The sequence below is a fragment of the Miscanthus floridulus genome, chromosome 14, assembly GCF_019320115.1.
Source record: "Miscanthus floridulus cultivar M001 chromosome 14, ASM1932011v1, whole genome shotgun sequence".
Lineage (NCBI taxonomy): Eukaryota > Viridiplantae > Streptophyta > Magnoliopsida > Poales > Poaceae > Miscanthus > Miscanthus floridulus.
In genome coordinates this window covers 61,769,902-61,793,961 of record NC_089593.1, presented here as the reverse complement: position 1 = coordinate 61,793,961, position 24,060 = coordinate 61,769,902, and the positions used below count along the sequence as shown (strand labels likewise).

Here is a 24,060-nt window from a genome sequence, read left to right as displayed (position 1 = left end):
GGTCACGAGGTCAAGAGTGCGCGGCCTTAACCGCTGAGTTAGGATAGAGAGTTCGGTTAGAGTGATTTTTTTTATCCCATCATAATGCACTACTAAATAATAAATGCAAAATCAAAAAAGTTTGGCCTGCCTGGGATTCTAGCTCGGGTCTCAGAGTATAGAGTGCGCGGCCTTAACCGCTGAGCTAGGATAGGGAGTTTGGTTAGTTTGCTTTTCTTTATATATTTATTAATAGAATTAATGCAGTTAGTTTATATTCTAAAATAACACAAAATTTTGTGTCTTGATTATTTAATTCTATGATAATTAATTAATGGTCTGTAATTATCAAATAATAGTGTTTGTGAACATCATCTTAATATTTGATTACATAGTCAATAATTAAATTGTAGAGATGCGAACAAAATATAAATTAAATATTCAGTGCAAATTACTGATACAACGTCTGCATAATGATTACATAGTTAACAATAATCTAACTATCTTTAGGTGCATCAACAATGAGGGCCTTATTGTGATCAATTCGTACGTAAGCAGGTTCGTCACCCTCTTGAAGGATAGGTAGGGGTACGTTCGCCCTGAATGGATGCATTTCCTGATAGCCCCTGTAGTCTTCTTCGTCCGTCACTCCATCGACACCGACAATCTTCCTTTTCCCTTCTAGGACTACTTTTAGCCTTTTTTGTCTTGTTGTCACTTGCATAGAAGACTTGCATAACATCTCTTGCAAGGACGAAGGGGTCGTCTCTGTATGCGGTCTTAGTGAGATCAACGGTAGTGAACCCTTCGCTGTCAGTATTGATTTCCTCGAGCCGGACCCACTGGCAGTGAAAAAGAGCTACCTTCAACGGACCGTATGCTAGCTCCCATATCTCCTCTATGAAACCGTAGTATGCCGCCTGCACGTTGCCGTTCTTGTTGTGAGCATCAAAACGAACACCGTAATTTTGGTATGTGCTCTTTCCATCTTGCTTTTTTGTGTAAAATGTGAATCCATTGATCTCATACCCTTGGTACTTAAGATATGTACTCAAAGACCCCTTGGCTAAGGCATCCAGTTGATTATCCAACTTTATTCCAAGCAAGCGACGTCGCAACCAGCTGATAAATTCCTCCTTATGTTTTTTATCTAGCCAAGCCTGTGACCTGCTCGAATACAGAGTTTGCAGCGATTGTCTATGCTCGTCAATATATGGCATCACACCCTCAGCTTGCTGAAGAACAGCGAACTGTGCCTATCTGAAAGAAACAGGGTCATTTACTGTAACAGATTTCTCCCCGATCGTTCATTTGTCATGTAGTCTTCTCTCATGATGAGATTCTGGAACTTCGACCCTTTTGATGTCCAGATAATATGTGCAGAACTCAATGGCCACCTCTGTTGACCATCCTTCAACCATGCCCCCTTCTGGCCTGAATCTGTTCCTAACATACCTCCTAAAAACTTTCATCACTCTTTCGAAAGGAAACATCTGATGCAGGTACATTGGGCCAAGGGCTCTAATTTGGTTAACTAGATGAATGAGCAGATGCAATGAGATATCAAAGTAAGTCGGCGGGAAATGCATCTCAAGCCTAACGACATCAATGACCTTTTTGAGATCGCGTTGAAGAACGAGCAAAGCTTTATGATTGGGTGTGGACCTTTGGGGGAGGATACCACGCAGGGCAATAGGGAGCAGCTGAGTCATAATGACATGATAGTCATGGGCCTTCATAGGGCCATAGTTGAACTTGAGTTCTCTCATGTTCACTGGCCTCTTCGGGTTTGCACAGTAGCCCATCGGGACTTTGAGTTCATTGAAGAAAGAAATAAGCACACGCTTTTCTTCCTTCTTCAATGTCCATGACGCAACCAGAAGTTCGAACTGGCCATTCTCTAGCTCCACGGGATGCAGCTCCTTCCTGATTCCCAAGTGTTGTATGGCCAGGCGTGTGGCTAGTAAATCCTTTGATGTCCCCCCGGTGTCCATCAAGGTGTTAAGAGTGTTAGCACACACGTTTTTAGTGAGGTGCATGAGATCAAGACAGTGGCGTACACTCAGAAATGGCCAGTAAGGTAGTTTCTAGAAAACCGATTTTTTCTTCCAAATGCTCCCATTAGGTGCTGCTACTGCATTGTCCCCCTTCCCAAGGACAACCTATAGTTTGTTGAGTTCTCGAAGTATCGCAGGCCCGTCTCGATATTTTGGAGCTAAGCGTTTCTCAATAGCACCGTTGAAATCTTTTATGTTCCTGTGGTAAGGGTGATCCTTAGGTAGGAACCTACGGTGTCCCATATAAACTATCTTTGAGTTATTTAGCAGATTTACCGCATCGGTGTCGTCCAAGCACTCGATACATTTAGTATAGCCTTTTGTCTTCTCTCCGGACAACGAACCTCAACCTGGCAGGTCGGTGATTGTAGCGATAAGTACTCCCTTGATCGTGACATGTTCCTTTTTGTACTCGTCCTAAACATCTGGCACACCCTTTTTAAACATCTCTACTAGTTCATCGATCACTGGTTCTAGAAACACATCGATGTAATTCCCAAGCTGTCTTGGCCCTTGGATCAGTAGTGGCATCTGGATGTACGACCGCTTCATACAGACCCAAGGTGGAAGGTTGTATATACAGAGCGTCACTGGCCAGGTGCTATGATTGCTTCTAACTTAGTCAAAAGGATTCATCCCATCTGTGCTCAAAGCAAACCAAAGGTGTCTTACCTCTCCACCGATGTCCTTATAGAACATAGTATTGACAGTCCTCCAGTCATGCCCATCGGTGGGGTGCCTCATCATTGTATCTTTCTTACGCTCTTCGCCATGCCAGCGCAACAACTTGGCTGACTTTGCACATGCAAACAACCTATGCACCTGGGGAGCTATAGGGAAATACCAAACGACCTTTACGGGACCTCCTCTGGTCTTGGTGCCCTCATCTGATGGCCCTTCCTTGTACCGTGGAGCTTCACACTTGGGCACTTGTCCAAGTCTTTGTATTTTTCTCCACGGTACAATATGCAATCATTGGAACATGCATGGATTTTTTCAACCTCGAGGCCGATGAGGCAGATCATTTGCTTGGCCAAGTATGTATTTTCTGGCAACTCATTTTTTCTAGGAGTATTTTCCTTATTATACCTAACAACTGATCGAAGCCTTTATCGCTCAATCCGTTTGTCGATTTGAACTCTAACAGCATGATGTCGGCTTCCAGTTTGCTCAATGGACAATTCCTATACAATGGTGTTTTGCCATCTTATCTTATTTTCTCTATCTTTCTCAGCTGTCTTTCACTAAGACATCAGTCTCTACATTACGTAGCAGCTGAGAAATGCCATCGTTATCATCGGTGTCGTCAGCTAGCATGTTCCTAAACACATTATTAACTGTGGCCATAGGTTCCGTGTTGACATCGGGTTCCTCGTCAGCATCGTGGATGGCTACGTCAGGCATGTCCACATCATCATCGTTTTCCTGCAGAACATTCACACCAACCTCGTCATGCATAGTCCATATTGTATAGTTTGGCATGAACCCCCTAGTAATCAAGTGCGATCGTATAGACTCAATTTGACGAAAGTTCCTATGATTCTTACAATCTTTGCATGGGCAGAAGACAAGGTTCCCATTCCCAGCATGGGCTCTAGCATCGGTGATAAACTGGCTGACGCCATGCACGTACCGCTTGTCCGTTCAGGACAGATGCATCCACTCTCGATCCATCTCTGCACAAAAAAAATACTGAGACAGTAATTACAAAAAATTAATAAGAAATCGAGCTTCATGAACAACAATTGTAGCTTGAAAGTACCATTTTTGGAAAACATTATTGTACACTAATTATTGGAAAATTGAAATTAGTAGCCCCGGCCCTTTAAATTGAAAATCGTAGTAAAAAAACAATTATTGCACAATATTGAAGAACAACTATTCTACTCTACTTCTAAGAACTAATTATAGCATCACATACTAACAATGATGTTCTTGACCACCATGGAATAATTAGCTAGGAATTTAAATGTGTTCATAGACATCAACCTTTTGGATGATGGATTCACCACAATTTGAGCCTGGCACAAATGTCCAATTGGAAAAGTGCTCTCTAGAATGGAGAAAGAACTAGAATGAGAATCAAGCAATGTAGCCATCAAAACGAAGCTAATTAAGCAACAAAATCAAAGGAGTCGATGTTTGTTACTAACCTTAAAGCAAAAAGATCAAGCCATTCTTCAAAATCCAAGCACTAGCTTCATGGTGAAGAGCAGCCACAACAATGGAGGGAATGGTCCAAACGCGTGCCTCTGTTCTTGGGATGGAAGAAAGGAGGAAGGAGAGGACGACTGTAGCCTTTTGTGTTGTGGGCTTATCTCCGTCGGTTCTTGGCTAGAACCGACAGTGATAGAACCCAATCATTGTTAGCTCTTGGCTTAAACCGGCAGTGATGAGTACCTGCCAAAACAATGTCGGTTCAAGCCACAAACCGGCAGTGATGTGGTCTTTCACTGCCAGTTTTAGCCCAGCCCCAATCAATTTTTTTATTTTCAAGCTCATAACCGGCAGTGAAGGTACATCACTGCCGGTTCTCACAAATCCGGCAGTGATGATGCCGGTAATGATGTGCAAATCTGGCGTAGTGGTAGCTCATTTGGAGCTGCTCTTTCACCCTAGACATCCAGCATATATTGAGATGGTTTGTGAAATGTGAGAGCGCCATCCAAGCCTATATTGCTTCTTGTGAGAGTGTACCTTGAGTGCATCTGGTGTTCTTGGCTTGGCTTTCATTTAGGTGTTGGGTGAAGACTTGTTACTCTTGCTGTTTGTTGGCACCTAGCTTAGATAGCCCAGCGGAAGACTAGATGACCTTCTCTATAGATTTTCTTGTGGGGGAGGTTCCTATTGGTGTTCACTATTTGAAGCCAGCCATTCCAGAGTGGAAAATGAGAATTCACCACTGAAGACTTGAGACTTCATGATTCAAGAGAGCAAAAACGAGTCTTCGTTTCTCTTCAGTGCTCCAACGTGAATTGGGAGAGCTATGGCAACAACTCGATGCCATAGGGGAAAATTAAATATGGTTGTCTGTTTGTCTCTTTACTTCTTGCATTACTTTCTTGGCTTAGCTTAGTTCAATGGTGTGGCAACTAGGATTGCATGCTAGAGTGTGCTTAATGATAGGTTTACTTTCCGTATCTAAGGACCATTTCTCTTAGTGTGAATCTTGTTGATGATATGTTTAGTATGATGGTCGTAAGGACTTATTAGAGTGGTATTTTTAGTCTTGTGTGTCACTGTGTAAGTGGATGAAGTAGTTTTTGTATAGACTAAGATTATTGTGGTTTAATTTTTTACGGTCCAAGTAGCTGGAAAATCAAAATTGGAACTAGCTCAATTCGTAGAATCACAAGCCTTTGCACAGTTCGCCTCTGCTCTAGATAAAACAAGTTAGAATCAATTAGCAAGGGGTCGACGATTACGGGAATTGCTTAAACAATCCCAATCAAACCCTCTCCCGGTCGGTACTCACGGTTGTTAATAATTTCTATAAAAAAGAAACTAGTTGAAGGTAAAAGGTTTGATTTTGAATAAATGAAAGCAGAAATGACAAACATAAACCCTGATACATTCAGGGCCGCTGCTGGCTTTTATTCATTCATTCATGTATCCGTATCCGTATCCATATCCATTCCTAAGTTGAACACGTACGTACGTCGTGCTGTAACACGCAACAGCTGCCAAGCAGCAGCCAAACGACGACGACGGCAGCAGCATGCATGGCCCCCCGGGCGTATATATAGGGGATAACAAGTTTGGTGTGTGATGCATCAAGGTCTCATGCGGCAGCAACCGTCTGTGCAGCAGGTCGGGTCTTGTTCACACTCTCTTCTGTCAGCGCAGCACATGCAGTAGACCTGGTCGGCCGCGGTGAGTACTGTCGTAAATAAACAAACAAAATCAGCTAGCGTCGAAAACAAAAGAAAATGCATGGTGAAAAACACCCGACTACTTACTGTTTTCCAATGTAGTAAATTCTTTCGTATATATGCATGCTATAAAAGATCAATGAATTACCGTTGGGGTGGAGGGCGGCCATGAAGAAGAGCATGGCCACGGCCCAGATGAAGAGCACAAGGATCGCCCTCCTCGTCTTGCTGGCACTGCCAGCCATGTCGGAGGTCGATCGAGCTACGAGAGACCGTGTGTGTGCTTGCTTTGCTGCTGGGATTCCCTGGTATCACTCTCGCTTGCATTTACATGTTTTTATAGGCAGGCAGGACGCAGCCGAGCATCATCAGTTTCGTACGTGCGGTGAAACTACAGGTCAAAACGGGCATATATATTTTTCCTCATCAGCTTGTTTCCACGACTGAACCGATGCCAGCCAGACGTCGTTACTGATGGGCCAAATAAATCCCGATGGCGGCAGATAAAAACTTTCCTTGCTAGATCCCCCCAGGTAAATATGGCAGACGAGACGGTAGTAAATGGATTTCACATTGGTTCGATCGCCCTGAGCTTCGACGTCATGTCGACTATATAGTCCGTGCGTGTCTCGACTGATCATATTTTGCTATCAACAGGTACATATTATAGCTATAAAAGGAGAAAATGTTTGGCACGGTGGAGCGGTGATCTCAGCCATGATGTTCGACATTTGCTATTTTGCTATCAAACAGGTACATAGCTACAAAAGGAGAAAATGTTTGGCACGATGGAGCGGTGATCTCAGCCATGATGTTCGACATTTGCTATACCAGAGCGAACTATTATAGGACATTAGAATTCACTATCAAAAATGTCTGTGCGGTGTAACGGAACACATGGTTTAGTGTATGATTCTCATGCCAATAGTAATAAACTATCTATTTTTTATTGAATTTATTGATAGGCTTAATCCAACCTTAAATAAATCAAATAAATTGTATGGCCCACCATCCTTGGCTTGCGTATTTGTTAGCAGCCACAGTTTATACCAACTAAATTTCTATTTTATATGGTTTTTTTATATATATGCCATTTGGTGATTATTATGTAACCCAACTGAACAAAAACTAATATGGAGCATCACCCTCGACTCTAAGAAGCCTGAAGAGAAGGCAATAGCCATTGGCATATTTAAAAGGCAGAAAATAAATGTTATCCAAGTACATGTCCTTCAAAGACATATCACTGGATAGCCACTGGAACTATAAATCGAAAGAGAAAGAGAGTAAGTTTACACATCTAGAAATTAGGACTTGCCAACTGAGTTACTTGATTCCACTCATAATGTCAATATTCTGAACCGTACACTACCGGAGGCTCGAAAGTAGAAAACCGCCAGGTAAATAGCAAATACCAACAGAAAAATTAGAGAATTAATTTCTCTGTCGGTACATATAATTAGAGAAGTAAACTGGCAAATCTAGCAGCAAACATATTTTAACATTATTACATATAATATATGCAAGATTATTTTAATATATGCAATACCACATTTTCATGGTTTTTTTGGTCTTGCCAGATTATTCTAATATATGCAATACAACATTTTCACAGTTTTACTTTTTTTTTTGTATTTTTTTGCCTTGCTAGATTATTCTAATATATGCAATACCACATTTTAATCCGCAGTGTCCAGTTTTGGCAAGTAAAACTTGGTTTTGTAACGGAACAATCAACACATTAGCATGCTGCATCCTCGCGGTCTAATGTGTTCCAGCGTCAGCATACTTTTCGACCACTTTGCTAGGGAAGCCAGAAGCCATGGCCGGTGCTTTGCTCTCGGCCTCACGCTTACTTTTCTTCTTTTCGATAATACAAAAGTTACAAACCTTGCAAAAAGTAGTGCTGCAGAATAGGACATAGCTCAGGCGCTCAGCAAAGAAAGGCAACAAGCCAAGAACCAATTCCAATGTTTCGTTTTGTGTCCGACAGAGTTAGTTAAAAAATCCTGACGGCAAGTTGACGACCGATTCTGTGAATGAAGCAAAAAAAAGAGAGCCGATTTTACTAGTACATCGACTAAACTCACGCATGATCACAATCGATCACATTGTATACACCCACTGTTGTTAGAACAAACAATCTAACAGTACACATCATCATGCCCTTGCCAGAAGAAAACTCAAGCCCGGATTGGATGTTATTGTTAACCATGCATTTGCATTGCCACGAATCAGAACCAAAAGGCGCCAGCAATCCGGAGCTCAGTCATTACTCCACTCTCACTACCCTGCCCTTTGCTGCCAGCACCCAGAAATTACAGTCACAATTGCCCTGGGGAGGAAAGGAACTATTAAAAGAAAAAAGAAAAAAAAAAAAGGTACCTTGTCTGTGCAACAAACTTCTTCCAGCCTTTAGCTGTTCCGGCGAAGCAAAACCACACAGTACAGGAGGTTCAGGCCCTTCTCGGCATCTGGCACACCGCTCGCTTGCTCGCACGCTCGCAAAATGCTTCAAAGCAAGCCCACCGTGCTCTGGGAGTTGCATTGCATTCTTCACTCCTCGATGCTGTTCTTTGCGTTCCGCTGCTGGATGGCGTAATGTCTCTGCAGCTCTCGGAGCCTCTCCAGAAGCTCTTGGAAAGACGGCCGTTGCTGCGGATCGCTGCTCACAGCAAGGGAAATCATTAACAGGAATAGTTTTGTACTGAGGTTCATTAGTCAAAAAATCTATCCTTTCCTACGTTGGTCCCTCCGCTGCCCTGCACAGGTAAGCAGTAAGCTTACCAACACACTCAGTTACTATGGCTAAAGGTAGAAGAAGATATTGAGAACAACTCACACACACAGCACAAGCCTAGCGCTGGCCGAAAGCTCTGCTTCTGGATGTGGCAAACTAAACTGCTCTTTTGCATTGCCTTAGGTGTGATATATATACAAGAGCTAGTACCTCTACCAGGTACATAGTTGTTGATGAGTACACCAACTACCTACTTTTAATGTACACCAACTACTCCTAGTACTCGCAGTACAAAGCTTAGATCAGCCCACTACCCAGACATGACTGATGTAATAGCTACCAACTAATGTACTAGAGGTGCCCTATTGCCATACTGCTACAGCAGTAGAGACTGGACAGCTGAGCTGACCAAATGACAACTCTACTGCCGCAAGAGAGAGATCAGCAGCAGATTATGTCTTACAATTCTTCCCCTAATCCTGCTGCTAACCCGATGCCTTCCACCTCATCCATGCCAATCATCTTCCTCAGCTCCAAGAACCGCAGGCGCCCGAGTGACTCGGTGAGGATGTCAGCGAGCTGTCTGCCGGTCTCGACGAACTCGATGACGATCTGTCCTCCATCGATGCAGTCCCGGAGGAAGTGGAACTTGATGTCAATGTGCTTGCTCCGGTCGTGGAGGACAGGGTTCTTGGCGAGTGTGAGGGCGGGCTGGTTGTCCACCATTAGAGCTGGCGGGTGAGCTTCCTTGCCGCTCAACTCGCCCAGCAGCTAGCACAGCCAGACAGCCTGGCACGCCGCCGTGTCTGCTGCGACGTGCTCTGCCTCGCACGTCGAAAGCGCCACGATCTTTTGCTTCAACGACTGCCAAGCAATGGGGCCGCTCCAAGGAAGACGAGCACGCCAGAGGTGCTCCGTCGCCCGTCGATGTCGCCCGCCATGTCTGCGTCGCTGAAAACAGTGAGCTTCAGCTCACCTTCCTTTGCATTGGGGGTGCCTCACTGAAGACCGTGGGCCGCAGCCCACCCTTGCCGCCACTCTTGGGGAAGATGATCGTTTGATCGAGCGTCCCCTTGACATAGCGCAGCAGCCTCTTCACCGTCGTCCAGTGATCCTCGCTGGGTCCTCCATGAAATGACTGACATACTCGACCGCGGACGTGATGTCCAGCCGAGTATGCGTGAGGTAGCGCAACCCACCGACAATGCTCCAGTAGCGCGTCGCGTCCACCTTCACCGCCATGCTGTGCTTGGACAGCTTCAGCCGCTCCTCCATTGGAGTTGCACACGGCTTACACTCCGCCAAGCCTCTGCGCTCCAGCAGCTTCTCCGCATAGGCGCACTGGCTCAGGGAGATGTGCTTCTTCCCCTGCCTCACCTCAATGCCGAGGTAGTAGGAGAGCGCGCCGAGATCGCTTATTTTGAAACGAGCAGCCATCTCGTGCTTGAAGCCGTCGATGTCCTCCGCTCGCGCTCCAGTGACGATCAAGTCGTCCACATACACGCCGACGACAAGCTCCTTCTTCCCCCGTCGCCACGTGTACAGCGCGTGCTCTATGGCGCAGTGAGTGAACCCAAGCTCGCCCAAGGTGGCGTCGAGCTTGACGTTCCACGCCCAAGGGGCCTGCCGCAGCCCGTAGAGCACCTTGCGCAGCTTGAGCACCTTATGCTCAGCGCCCTTAACGGCGAAGCCCGGATCTTGCTTGACGAAGACCGTCTCCGCGAGCTCATCGTTGAGGAACGCAGACTTGACGTCGAGGTGGTGGACGCACCAATCCTTCGGTGCTGCCATGGCCAACAGCAAGCGAACGGACTCCATTCGCGCCACCGGAGCAAAGCCTTCCTCAAAGTCTATGCCCTCACGCTACACGAAGCCGCGTGCGACGAGTCAAGCCTTGTACTTGACAATGGCGCCGCGCTCGTCCCGCTTCACCTTGTAGACCCACTTCAACCCGATCAGCCTGCAGCCCACACGTGGATCCATCAGCTCCCATGTCCCATTGTCCTCGATGGCCTTCATCTCTTCCAACATCGCCCAACACCAATTGTCAAGTTCAGCCACTACAAACGTCAATGGCTCCTCTGCACTAACAAGGAGCAGCTCTGGGTCGTCGAAAAAACGACTGGCCAACCCAGGAGCTCCCCCTTCGCCGACAATGTTGTCCACTTGCCTGAATCAAACCTCCTCGCCGCCGCGGAAAGCGTCCACCTACTCGTCGATGTCGGTGGGTGGAGAGGTGAACTCGATCGGTGGTCCATGGCCTCCCTATTCTGCCGAAGTGGTCAGCGAGTGGTCAGCAGTGCTGCTTGACCGCTCGGCACCACTGCCGAAGTGATCGGCATCGCTGCTAGACCGCTCAGCACCACTGCCAGAGTAGTCAGATCCACTGCTGGAGCGGTCAGCACCACTCCTAGAGTGGTCGGCTCTACTGCTGGAGCGCTCGGCACTGCTGCTGAAGTGCTCGGCACCCCCTCTGGAGTGGTCAGCATTGTTGCTGGACCGCTCGGCACCACTCCTGGGGTGGTCGGCACCTCTTCTCCAGCGTCTCCACCACCGTGGATGACTAAGTGTTCGACGACGAAGGTGCTGCTCAAGCTGCCAGCTTCCCCCGTGCCCAGACCCTCCTAGTCCCAGGCCGCTATCTCATCGAACACCACATCCCTAGAGATCACCACCTTACCTCTCTTGCGATCATAGAGACGATACGCCTTCGTGTCCTCCTCGTAGCCCAGGAGCACCATCGGCGTGCTCCTGTCTTCCAGCTTGCCGAGGTGAGACTTGGTGTTCTTCACATGACCGACGCAGCCAAATGTCTTGAGGAAGGACACATTTGACTTGCGTCTATGCCAAGCCTCGAACGGCGTCTTGCCCTTCAGGGCCTTGGTGGGCGCGCGGTTGAGGATGAACACCGCCGTGGTCACCGCCTCTCCCCAGAACTTTGCCGGCATGCTTTTGGCCTTCATCATGGATCGAGCCATGCCGACCACCGTCTGGTTCCGCCACTCCACCACGCCATTCTGCTGTGGCGAGTACGGCGCGGTGTGGTGTGGTGTCGCACCACACCCTGATCCGCGCAGTACGCAGCATTTCCACCGAAGTGAATTCGCCGCCACGATCAGTCCGCAGCATGCGCAACTTCTTGCCGCTCTCCGTCTCCACGCGCGCCTTGAACTTCTTGACCGCTTCCACTACCTCGATCTTGCTGGTCAGAAGCTGCAGCCACATGAACCGGCTGCAGTCATCCACCACCAAGATGAAGTACTTGCGTCCGCCGTGCGTCGCCAGCGTGATCGGCCCGCAGAGGTCACCATGGACCAGCTCGAGGGCCTCTGCCGCGTGGTACTTCGCCATCTTCGGGAACGGCAGCCTTCTTTGCTTTTCGACGAGGCAGCTGTCACACAACTCGCCTACGTGCTAGATATGAGATAGCCCAGTCACCATCTTCTCCAGCCGACCAAAAGCGTCGAAGCTGAGATGGCCATACCGGGCATGCCACAGCCACGGCTCCTCCGTGTGCCGTGCAGCCAAGCAGATGGGCTGCTCCACCTTCAAGTCGAGCAGATACAACCGGTTCCGGGACCTCTTCACCTTGGCAACAAGCCGCTGCTCCCGGTCCCTGATCCTGAGGACGCCGTCCTTGATCAGTACCTCACTATCGCGCTCATCCAGCTAGCCAATGCTGATGATGCTTGAACGCAACTGCGGGATGTAATATACATCTGTCAGCACGCGGTGCTCGTCGTTCTGGCACCTAAAGATGATGGTGTGTAGGATCTCTGGTACACCTAGAAGGGGAGGTGAATAGGCCTGTAAAAAATTCAACTTAAATCGAAATTAAATTCACCCGCGGCACTGCCGCTCTATGAGCGTGGCACTGCCACACCTGTAGGAGAGATTAGTTCACAGTTCAAAATCTACCCAACGAAATTTAGATATGATAAATTTCTTAACTTCCTGCAGGGTGGTAGATCACAGATTGACAGTTGAAGGCGGTGGGAACACCACACACAAGTAGATCGGCCTCAATTCTTGAAATCACCTCAATAACAAGAACACAAGTGAAACAACACAAGCACAAGATGACACAAGGATTTATCCCGCGGTTCAGCTCGCCACCAAGGCTTGCCTATGTCCACGTTGTTGAGGTATACCACTAAGGCTTAGGGATTTGCAACCCTACCTCGTTCTTAAATCAAGAGAGTAAACTCTTGAGATGAGGGTGATTTTATTTGCTCCAAGAGGTGGTTACAAACCTCCCGGGGCTACCACATAAGTTGGCAAGCTCACCAGGCGACGCTCTAGCCGGCTAGGAGCCGAGCTCCAAGAGTAACAAACACAACCGTCGGCCAAAACGTAAACCAAGTGCTCTTTAGAGTTTGAAATCAATGGAGATGCTCTCTTATCAAGTTTTGGACTCTTATCCCTCAAGGATTGATGGGAAAATCAATGGATTTGCTTGGGGGCTTGAGGTCAACAATGGAGTGAGAGAGAGAGAGCTCCTGCTCTGTTTTGAGTGTGCCGAAGTGAGGAAGAAGGGAGCAGGTTGGTTTCTTACCGTTGGGAAAGAAAGGGAAAGGTATATATACCCCCCAGGCCCCAACGGTCACTTAAATCGCAGATAGCCGTTGAGAAAAAAAGGAAAGGTATATATATACCCCAACGGACACTGCACTCAAGAGGTCGGGCGAGACGAGGCCGCGACCAAAGGGTCGAGCAAACCGGAGCCCGCGACCTTAGGGTCGGGCGAGACAGAGCCTGCGATCTTAGGGTCGGGCGAGACGGAGCCCGCGCCCAAGGGGTCGGGTGAGTCGAGGCTCGCACCCAAGGGGTCGGGCAAGTCAGAGCTCGCACCATGCAAGACAGCAAGGGTAAAAGTGAAGTGTAGACTATCTTGGCTGTGAATCTAAGGATGCTTATGGTTGTTTGAGCACTTGGTAGCACAGATTAGCTTAAGCATTGTGCCCCCCTTTATACTACGGCTTTTCCTATACTCAAATTCAATATATAAAAGAATTTAAACCTCCTTTAAGTTTGAAGCCATCTATATTTGTAGTTGGGGACTCCTCCGTTTCGTGTAGCATCCTCGAATATAAATTACATGCTTGCCATCTCGATAAATCTCATTAGTTCTCTAATTGCGAGGTCATTATCACCAAAACCCATAATTAAGGCTTCATTGCACTTTCATGGTGCCGCGCCCTCGGATCGCCACCCTTGAACCGTCACCGAACTTCATCGTGTCGGTCATGTTGCCGTCGAGCTCAAAAGGCTTCCTTGGAGCCCGTCATGTTGTTGCTGGCGCCGGAGTCTAGGTACCACCGCTGCTCCTGCTCGCCGCCCACACGTCCGATGTGGACTTGGGCGCGCGGTTCGTCGAGGTTAACAGCCTTCAGAGCCTTGTCGTGCCCTTCCACCGCCATCTCCTCTCCCTTCTCCTTAACCTCAACGTCGTGTAGTGCAAAGAACATCGCCATCAGGATAGTGGTCTCATCATCCTCATCAGCCTGCGCTAAATGACCCTCAGCCTTCTTCTCTTGCTTGCGATTTGGGCACTCATTTGCCCAATGGCCCGTCTTACAGCAGCGCCAGCAGGCGTTGGGGTCGACCTTCTTCTCCGAAGAAGCCTTGCCGCGGCGCTTGCCATCGCCACCGCGGCTGGAGGAGGCTTCCCCGGACTTCTTCTCCTTCATCCGGACAGCCCAATCCTCCTCTGTCAGCAGCAACTTGCCGATGTCCGTCGTTGTTGTGGCATGCTCCATGCGCTCATCCACTGCCCGCAGACGGCCTGTCACATCCTCGATGGTGAGTGTGAACAAGTCGAACATCGTCTCTATGGAGAGTGATCTGGATGTACTTCACTGGCACGGAGTAGAGGTACTTGAAGACCGCCTCTTCTTCGTCGATGGTGACGCCGTGGCTCCTTGGCTAGCTGATGAGCGACTACAGGCGGAGGGAGAAGTCCTCCACCGATTCACCATCCTTGAACTTGAGGTTGGTGTACTCCTGCTTCAGCAGCTAGGCCGTCGCCTTCTTTGCGCGGTCGGAGCCGACGCGCATCGCTGCAATGGCCTCCCACGCCTCCTTACCAGAGTTCTTCGGCCCCAATGGCTCCCTGTACTCCGCTGGCACATCAGCAAGGATAGCCTCCAACGCTGACATGTCGTCTTCTTCGTTAGCGGTGCCCTTGTCAATGGCATTCTAGAGCCGTCGGGCTCTGAGCTTGACCTTCATGGTCACCGCCCACTCACCATAGTTGGTGCAAGTCAGCGTCGGCCAACTGGTGCCGCTGACCTCCCGCACCGTGCGCATGACGACCTCCTGTCGTGGCTAGGCAGCCATAGCAGCGCCGCTGCTGTCGCCCATCTCCGAACCGTCCGTTATCGCCAGCGGTTAGTCTGGCGACGGTGCTTGTACGTCTCTAATACCACTTGTTGGTACCTCGGCTGCCCTGCACAAGTAAGCAGTAAGCTTACCAGCACACTCACTCACTATGGCTAGAGGTAGAAGAAGATATTGAGAACAGCTCACACACACAGCACAAGCCCAGCGCTGACCGAAAGCTCTGCTTCTGGATGTGGCAAACTGAACTGCTCTTTTACATTGCCTTAGGTGTGATATATATACAAGTGCTAGCACCTCTACTAGGTACATAGTTGTTGGTGAGTACACCAACTACCTACTCCTAAGGTACACCAACTACTCCTAGTACTAGCAGTACAAAGCTTAGATCAGCCCACTACCAAGACACGACTGATGTAATAGCTACCAACTAATGTACTAGAGGTGGCTTATTGCCATACTGCTACAGCAGTTGAGACTGAACAGCCAAGCTGACCAAATGACAACTCTGCGGCAGCAAGAGAGAGATCAGCAGCAGATTATGTCTTACATCCTAAAAGCAGTACAAACAGAAGGGATAAACAGTAAGTACCTTTCCCAACAGCTCAGGATAATTGATTTCCATTGAGGATCTACTTCACTTGGGATATCCAACCTTTGGTTCATAAAACCTACTGCACCAATGACCTACATAGACACACACCCTTGACAATTAATATACAGGGATTGTCAAAACTATGAAGATAAGTATTATCTTAAAAGAATTACTGGGTAAAAGTGTGCTCCGCAAAACCCTGAAATTTGAGTAGTTATAATTTTCAAGTAACCAGTTATACTAGCAGTCGCAATCTAAAAGAAAAAAAAAACTAGAAGCAGTCAGCAAGCCCATCATCTCAGTAGACAACGCGAAATGAGAAAATAACTCCATTATCATTGCTTGCTTCAAATTTCATTACTTTGTTATTACTCTTAATTATTTTATCCTTGTTTAGAATTTGCTGCAACATATAATGCCCATAAGCTCACAGTTGTAAGCAAATGTATGGTCAAACTCAATGATTAATAACTAAGTAACTAACACAAAACATACAACAAAAATGTACCTGCATCAAGTTCAGATTTTCCCAGGGTATCTTCTGAGTAACAAGTTCCCACAGGATAACCCCATAACTATACACATCAGACCTACATTAGCACCATAAAGAAAATATTAGTACATATAAAGAGGTGATAAGAGGAACTTCCTTCGACTAAAATTGTCCACAGCTTACTTCTCATCAGAAGGTTCATTGCGCAACACCTCTGGCGCCATCCATTGTGGCTGGATAGGAAAGCCACATCGAATAAGTTAAACAGAAAATAACGCAGGGCAAAGCTTTAAACCAATCATATTTGATACATCTCAAATTAAGCTTGCTTGAACTTACTGTTCCTTTTCCCGTTTTTGTTGTCAAGAAAGTTTCACGCTTGAGACGTGAAAGACCAAAGTCTGCCACCTGATTGAGTCAGAAGAAATGAGAAGAGGCAAGCAGGGAAATATAAAATATTTGGAAAACAAATAAATTCCAATGTTACCTTCACAGTCCAGTTCTTGTCGACCAACAGATTAGATGATTTTAAATCTCGATGAATGATAGGTGGGCTGGAATGGTGAAGATAATTCATGCCCCTTGCCTGTATAAATACAAAGCAATGACTAAGGGATTGCAGTATACATAGACCCAATGAAGAAAATTTTGCTAGAGAATTGGCAGTTCCTTGTTCAAATATGAAGCACGAACTGGCTGGCCCCAAACTATTCACTGAATCATGTGAATAATGGAGTCATAATACCTGGAAAAAAATGCACTTACAATATCTAAAGCCATGTGAACACGTCGTCTCACATCCAACTTGGTAGCGCTCTTTTGAAGTAAGCGAAACAAGCTTCCACTGCATTTGAAAAGACAGGATGAAAAATAGGGAAATGAACCATAAAAGAAAGGTGTTTTGGGTTCTTGACGGTGTTTTGAACATGCAACCAAACCAACCCAAGCAAAAGGATCTCATAGATCAGCTGTCATACATCACCATTCACCATTCACCCATGAAGAATACTCCCTCAGATTCAAAATATATGACAGCTGGGGCACCAGCATAGTCTACAAGGTGACACTTGGACTAGTAATTTCTATGAAAATATGATCTCCAATAAAAGGGCGTACCCAGTGCAGAGAGCTCCCGCTCTGTGCGGGGTCTGGGGAAGGGTGTCAGTGGCAAGCCTTACCCTCGCCTGTGCAATGCGAGGAGACTGCGACTCGAACCCGGTCCAATAAACATAATTAAATATTATGAAAGTAATTTTCGTGATAAATCTAGCAACATCTTACATAGTCAATCTACGTAATGCTTTACATATCCATGGTCAATCTCAAAAAAGTTTGATCTGAAGGAATCATAAACAGCATATATTTTGTAGTTTGAACCAGGGAAAGTATCGCCTAGGTTAGACATTATGGTTTTCTATTTCTATACATGCATCCAGATTCCCTAATTAAGGTTGGGCAAAATCCTTTGATTCTAAAGAAGCATTTTACTACATAATCCTACTTAAATATAGATTTTGCAGGATACACCACTTCCAACCGCAAAATGTATGCATATCAATGACTTCTCAACTTAAACCAAGCCTAGAATTTCTGAATTTAAATTTCTGTTTCCTTATGCAACTACTGTTGTTGTAGTAGAACCATTCAACCAGATGCAAACAAACTTTTTGGCTCAACTCATGTAGATGAGCAACAGTGAGGAAATGCCACAGAATAAGAAACACTTGCAGACATGTATGCTCGTAAAAAAGTAGGGACATACCGGGGGAGAAACTCTGTTACAATACAAAGGCGTTGTGGAGATGTAACCGCACCCATGAAGAGCAGTATGTTAGGATGGCGCAGTTTCTTCATAAGGGATACCTTCACATATGAATGGTACCAGTGTAATTTAAGTACACCTTTGATATAAAAGTCACAAAATCTGAAGTTAACACAGGCTTCACTACCACTTTCCAGAATCAACTCTAAAGAAACTATATGAAGAACTGTGAGCATGTTATTTTTTATGTCTATCTACATCAATATATTTGGTGACAATGAAAATGGTAGGTTCGGCAGGAATCCTGAAACTGAAACGCAATTTGTATTTCATTTGTTTCAAGTTTCTCTGTATTTTGGTTCATAACTTAATAATTACTCTGTAGCTCCAGGATTAACTGCATATCCACTTGTTATAAGCTGTACAGAAGTTGTAGCTCGGGATGGATATACCTCTTGTCGAAAGGTCAGTATCACTTCTTCTGAATATTCTTGCTTGGAGAAAACTTTAACAGCCACATCCTGCCAGAACATGCCACATAAGATGATGAAGCTAAAACCAAAAATAAACAAAGATTAGTAATTAATGCAACAGTCAAGCAACAGAACATACCGAACCATACCACAAAGCATGATATACTGTCCCACAAGAGCCTGCACATGTAAAAGTTAAACAGAGGACAATTAAAACACATTCAATATAACAGAAAGCAGTACACAGTACACCTCAGTGTGCTTTTAGTAGGATGTCTGTCAATCTTGCACATAAGACCCTTTTTTTTAATATGAACCTCAAGTGAAATTATTCCTATTGTATCACCATAAGAAAGATCGTGCTAAGGCTTATTTGGCAAAGTTAAATTCATGGCTTATTAAAAAGAAACGCTGAAGATTATATGTATATAAAGTTTCAGGAGCACACTGGTTGTCAAAGTTCTCCAGAGGTTCAGACCGTAAGTGTTTGAAGCATGACGAACATACAAACTAGTAGCAGAATCAAAGTTTGAAATTTCAGCCTCATATTATTGCCCCCCCCCCCCCCCCCCCCCCAAAAAAAAAAAAAAACCACCCAAAAAAAAGGATTTAGGACTAGGTTGTCATCATGAGGACATGGTTTCCACTTCTAATAAATTTAGAAAGAGATCTAGGCCAAACATGGGCAAAGTGGGTATATTCACATCTCCAACTGTAGTGCCTGTCTAGCCTTTTTCTTTAGAAATAGAGAATATGCAAACAAATTTAGAGATAAAGTAGACACTCGGAAATGTAGGGATGTAGACAAGAGCACAATCCAAATGCTGCCAAAGAACAATTAATAAACGGCGCAAAAGAAAAATGAAGCTGCTTTTATTTGAGGCTAAACAAATATGAAACCATGAATAAAAACTTCCATATGATCAACCAACCATTCACAAAAGGAGAAGCAATTACCTTGACCTATTTGTTCTCCAATGTCGAGGTCTTCCCACAGGATCTCATAATCCAGACAATCCGCTTCATGATCTACTTTGTAGAGAGCAATGCTATTAGTGCTTCCATGTGCTGCTTGCACTGCTTGTGCTGTTATTGTTGAAAGAGGAACAGGAACCTGATGCCTCATTTTTGTTAGGTTGGTTGTGTTCAGTGCCTTGGGCATCTGGAGCTATGCTAGCATCAGAAACCTTCTGATGATTCATACTGTTCTCTTGGTCACCATGCAACCACGGCAATATCACATGATTTCTTTCATCAGGTCCCTCATTTTCGCGCCCTTTCCAAGGCCATGATATCCCTTTCTTGTTCAGTAGTGCCTCTGCCTTTGAACTCAAAATCTTGTGCAGACCTACTTTTCCTTCTGATTCATCGCTGTTTGGGTTCGTTGATTTCCCAGGGGAGTTCTCTTCTGTAGCAAAGGGACCATGTGGTGCATCGCCTCTTGGTGTATTTGTTCCACTAGATGTTGGCTCTTCCTTAGCACCACGATCTGAGCAATGACTCTCACCACTGCCACCTTCTCGTTCTATGCCATTCTCGTCTGTCCTGACCCGAGAACGAACTTTATTTGTGACCTTGGTAGCCTGTGTTATTATTCTAAAAATCAAAAAGGAATATGCTAGCAACAAATAAGAATATATACTAAAAAGAGACCATATTTGATTACTACACAAGTTATGCCAAAGATATCATTCTAGAATTTAGCAAAACAATCATGGTACATCTAGAAATGACCATGCACCCACATTTAAAGTCCATAAAAGTTATAGTTGTTTTGAAAATGATGTTAAATTATAGCACGCCTGGTAAATGCTATTTGAACTACAAATGGACCATTGAAACAAAAGTTATATCAATTCGCAGGACAGCATGATATAAGAACAATATTTGTATAAGCTATGTATTTGGGAAATGAAGTAGTCGTACATCTACAACTTTTGCTTCATGTAATGAAAAAACATCTTACCAAATTCGTTATCTTGGAAGCTAAAGTGCTTTGCAGGGGTAGCTGAGGATCAAAAGGACTTTTGTTCAACAAATTGATTCTGCGACTAGTGTTGCTGCAACTCCCATCACAAGATGTCCTAGATGATTCTGACTGGGGCCTTGCAGAGGTTGGAGGCTTACAAAATATTTGCTCCAAGTGGCGGGAATCACTTGAAACACAAATGATACCCACCAAGCTGCCATCCTCATCGTAGAAAGGTGTGTTGGTGGCAAGAGCTGAAAATCTATCTCCTTGACTGTTCTTAACTGGAAACTTCCCAGTCCAACTTTCACCCATAGAAATACGTTGGAAGATGTCATTTACAGCATTGTGGTCATGGGAATCAACCAGAAGCATTAGGGCATCCTGACCAAGGGCTTCCGATGCAGGATAGCCAAACAGATTCTCCGCAGACTGATTCCTACATAATAAGTACATGACAAAATATGGTGAAAAAGGAAGCACAAACAAAAACAAAATGGGATCAAGAACACTTGTGAAGAACCTATTGTGCTTATGTAGCAAAAAGCATACACACTTATCAAACCAAAATGTTTATCCGATTAAAGGGCAAAGAAGTAGCATTTCAAGATTTAAAAATAACAAATGGACTGTTATGACGCAAAATGCATATTCTGTCAATACTTACATAAGAAATGCAACTCAAAACGAATTTTGATCTTGTAGGGAGCTCCTGGTGCATTTTGTGACTCAATGTTGGCCCTCAAGCAACCAACAACTACAGAGGAAGTGCCTTATCATGTTATTGTAGTTATACCAATATGTTCAATCATGTAGAAGTAGAACTTCAGGGTACAAGCTCATCACCAGAACCAGCTAAAGTCTAGGCATCCCATCCAGCATTTCATTACTGTGACTTCGCACAGAAAATTAACGACACATCCTTACAGATTTAGAGTTCTATAGAATGCCAACAGTGTAACAGATTGTCATTTGCACTATCCCACTGCAACCCCCTATCACATGTTTGTTATTGATAGATCAAAATGACACACAAGAATTGCTCAACAGTCTAGGATTGCTACTGCAAAAGCTTCAGATACATTTCATTTTGGTCACAACTCGTATATGCGGTCACTTACTCCATTGCAGGCACTAAAATCAACATATCTGACCAGCATGACCACTACTGCATTTCCTCGAATGTTTGTCAAGCTCGCAAGTTGCAGGCAAGCAAATCAAAAAACGGTAAAGCAGCAGAAATCTAACCAGTATATGATCCTCCCGTCGAGGTCAAGAATGTGGACGGACTGCCCCAGTGACTGCAGCACCCTGGAGTACTGCCTCTCCGGCAGCCTAGCGCTGGTGCTAGCGTCTCCAGCGCCCGTGGCGCGGCCCTCCCGCTGCAGCGGCGATGAGTGCGGGAAAGACGCCGACCCACGGGCCCACGCACGCTGCCCGCCCTCAAACCCCCCGGACAGCCGCCTACCTGGCGCCCCCGCCTTCCCCTTGGCCAGCGGTGGCGGCGGCACCGGCACGCCGCGCCGCGGCGAGACGGATTGCGAGCGCCGCCGCTCCCCGGCGCCGGGTATTAGCTTGGACATCTCCTGCTTGAGCTGCGCCTGCCCAACCTCCAGCTCCCGGATCTTCTTGAGGAGTTCCTCCCCGCTGGAGTCCATCCCCGCCGCGGCAGAGGCCGGCTTCCTCAAAGCCACCGAGGCCGCCTCGACTTCAAACCACCGGGATCACCGACTTCCACGAGCGCCCTAGAGCTGACGCCGCCACGTCCCCTCTCGCCTTCTCAGGGACGGACCCTACGAGCTCGAAAGGCCGCTCCTTTCTCCGCTCCAGAGGCAGATTCGACGCAAACGGAGCAAAAACTTCGAGCCTTCCGGTTCTCTGAGATCTCCAGCAGCGATTTCCCGGACAGAAACCGGCTGAAAATACGATCTTTTCTGGGGAGCAGTTCTTGGCCTGTGCGTGGAAGAGGAGCAAATTGCTGTGGAATCTGTCTCTCTCACAAGTCACACACACGCATCCAGATGGAGATTGAATAAAATAATACCAGTAATAATGACCCGTTGGGTGATCTGCCACTGAAATGTTTAGAGAAAAAAACATTATTCTAGCTAAAAAAAATAAAACAAGACAAACTTTGTACCAGTCAAACGAGACCAATGGATCGAATAAACGAATAAACGATAGGGAGAGAAAAACTATATACTTCCTCCGTCTAAAAAAAATACCATTCAAAATTAAACAATTCAAACTTTAATTAAAATTATATAAAAAAGTACTAAAACTTATAAAACAAAATAAATATCATTAGATTATTTATAAAATATATTTTTTAAAAAATATTTAAAAATATAAATATTAATATTATTTTTTATAAATTTAATCTAATTTGAACTAATTTAACATGCACGTTTTTTTATGATTACGTTCTATTCTGGACAGAGGAAGTATACTATATAGGATATGGCAGGAAATGGTGACTTCCTTAGGTGTTCTCGAGTGTTCCCCTCTTTGTGATTGGTGAGCTTGGCAATAAAAAAGGTGCCGGGGCTGCTTGCTGGCTTCCTAGTGGCATTTTAAGCATCTGGTCTTAGTTTTTGCTTGATATTTTGGAGCCTTCCCAAAATATTTTGTGCCTATTTTCTGTTTCTGAAATTTTCAGTTTCTTTTCTCTATTTTGCTTGCGTGTTGTGTTGATCCACACAGGGGCTGTCCCTGTCCCTATCCATCTACCTTGCTGCCAGTGCCAACCTGTGTTGTCATCCTGATGAGGAAAAAAAAATATTGGCAACTGGGAAATTGGTTGATGTGTTACACATCACAAGGCTTTCTATTATCATCACCTCCGTGCCTCGACTCACCTGGTGCTGGGTTGCTCTTGGCTTTTAACTGTCCAGATCTATGACTATGTGTTGCCAGTTCTGTTTTGGTGCTCATTTATATTTATATGATCTGCTTTTGTTGCTGTATGTACGGTCCTTTTGTGGGTGCCTATTGATTAGCACTCAACTGTCCAGAATTGCACGCTTGCATGCCACAATTTTGGTCAAGTTTTTTCACTTGTGATTGTTATTAGTGACCCTTTTCATGTGTTGTATATATACTTTGGACCAAAACATCTAGCCATGCCCATATCTAACTCGATTAATACACAAGCAAGATGTAAAAGAAAAAGGAGATGTGGCAAAGTTCTGACTAGCTACCTCTTTTCCCACTCCATGTGCCCTTGCTTGAATTTTAATGCTTAATCGGTTAAACTACACTACACCATAAAAGTACGGAGAGAAAAGGAACATGAAAAAAGAAGAAAAGAGAAATGTAGTATTATTAATAACCCTGTGCCTTTCGCCAAGCAAACTTCCTGCCATGTTCCTATTTATGCCTTAAATTCGAACTAAGTTTGTAGATCATGAATATAATTTTAGTCAATTGAATTTTCTCAGAAATGTCAACCGGTTAAACAACTTTTTTTGTTGGTGTTGAGCATTGAGAAATAATATTGTAACCTTACAGACCACTTTTAGCAAACTATGGGTGTGCTTGGTTGCAAGCAGAGCACGCCACCGCCACTGCCTAAGGTGCGACGCTATTTTTGGCCGCCACACTCAAAATGAACTACGAAAAGTTGTGGCTGCCGTAATTATTTCACCAACTAAACGCGTAACTTTTTATGTGGCGTCGCTTAAGCTTCGGTGTGGCATCCTTTAGCGAGGAAGCAAACACGCCCTATATGCATTTTATATCATCGGTTTGCACCGCTAAAATAACCTGAAATTCCATAGGT

At 45.4% G+C, this 24,060-nt stretch overlaps 1 pseudogene; it reads right to left on the bottom strand.

The window, feature by feature from the left end:
- Positions 1-7,841: 7,841 nt before the first annotated feature.
- On the bottom strand, positions 7,842-22,304 carry LOC136502527 (uncharacterized; annotated as a pseudogene).
- Between the last annotated feature and the right edge of the window lie 1,756 nt (positions 22,305-24,060).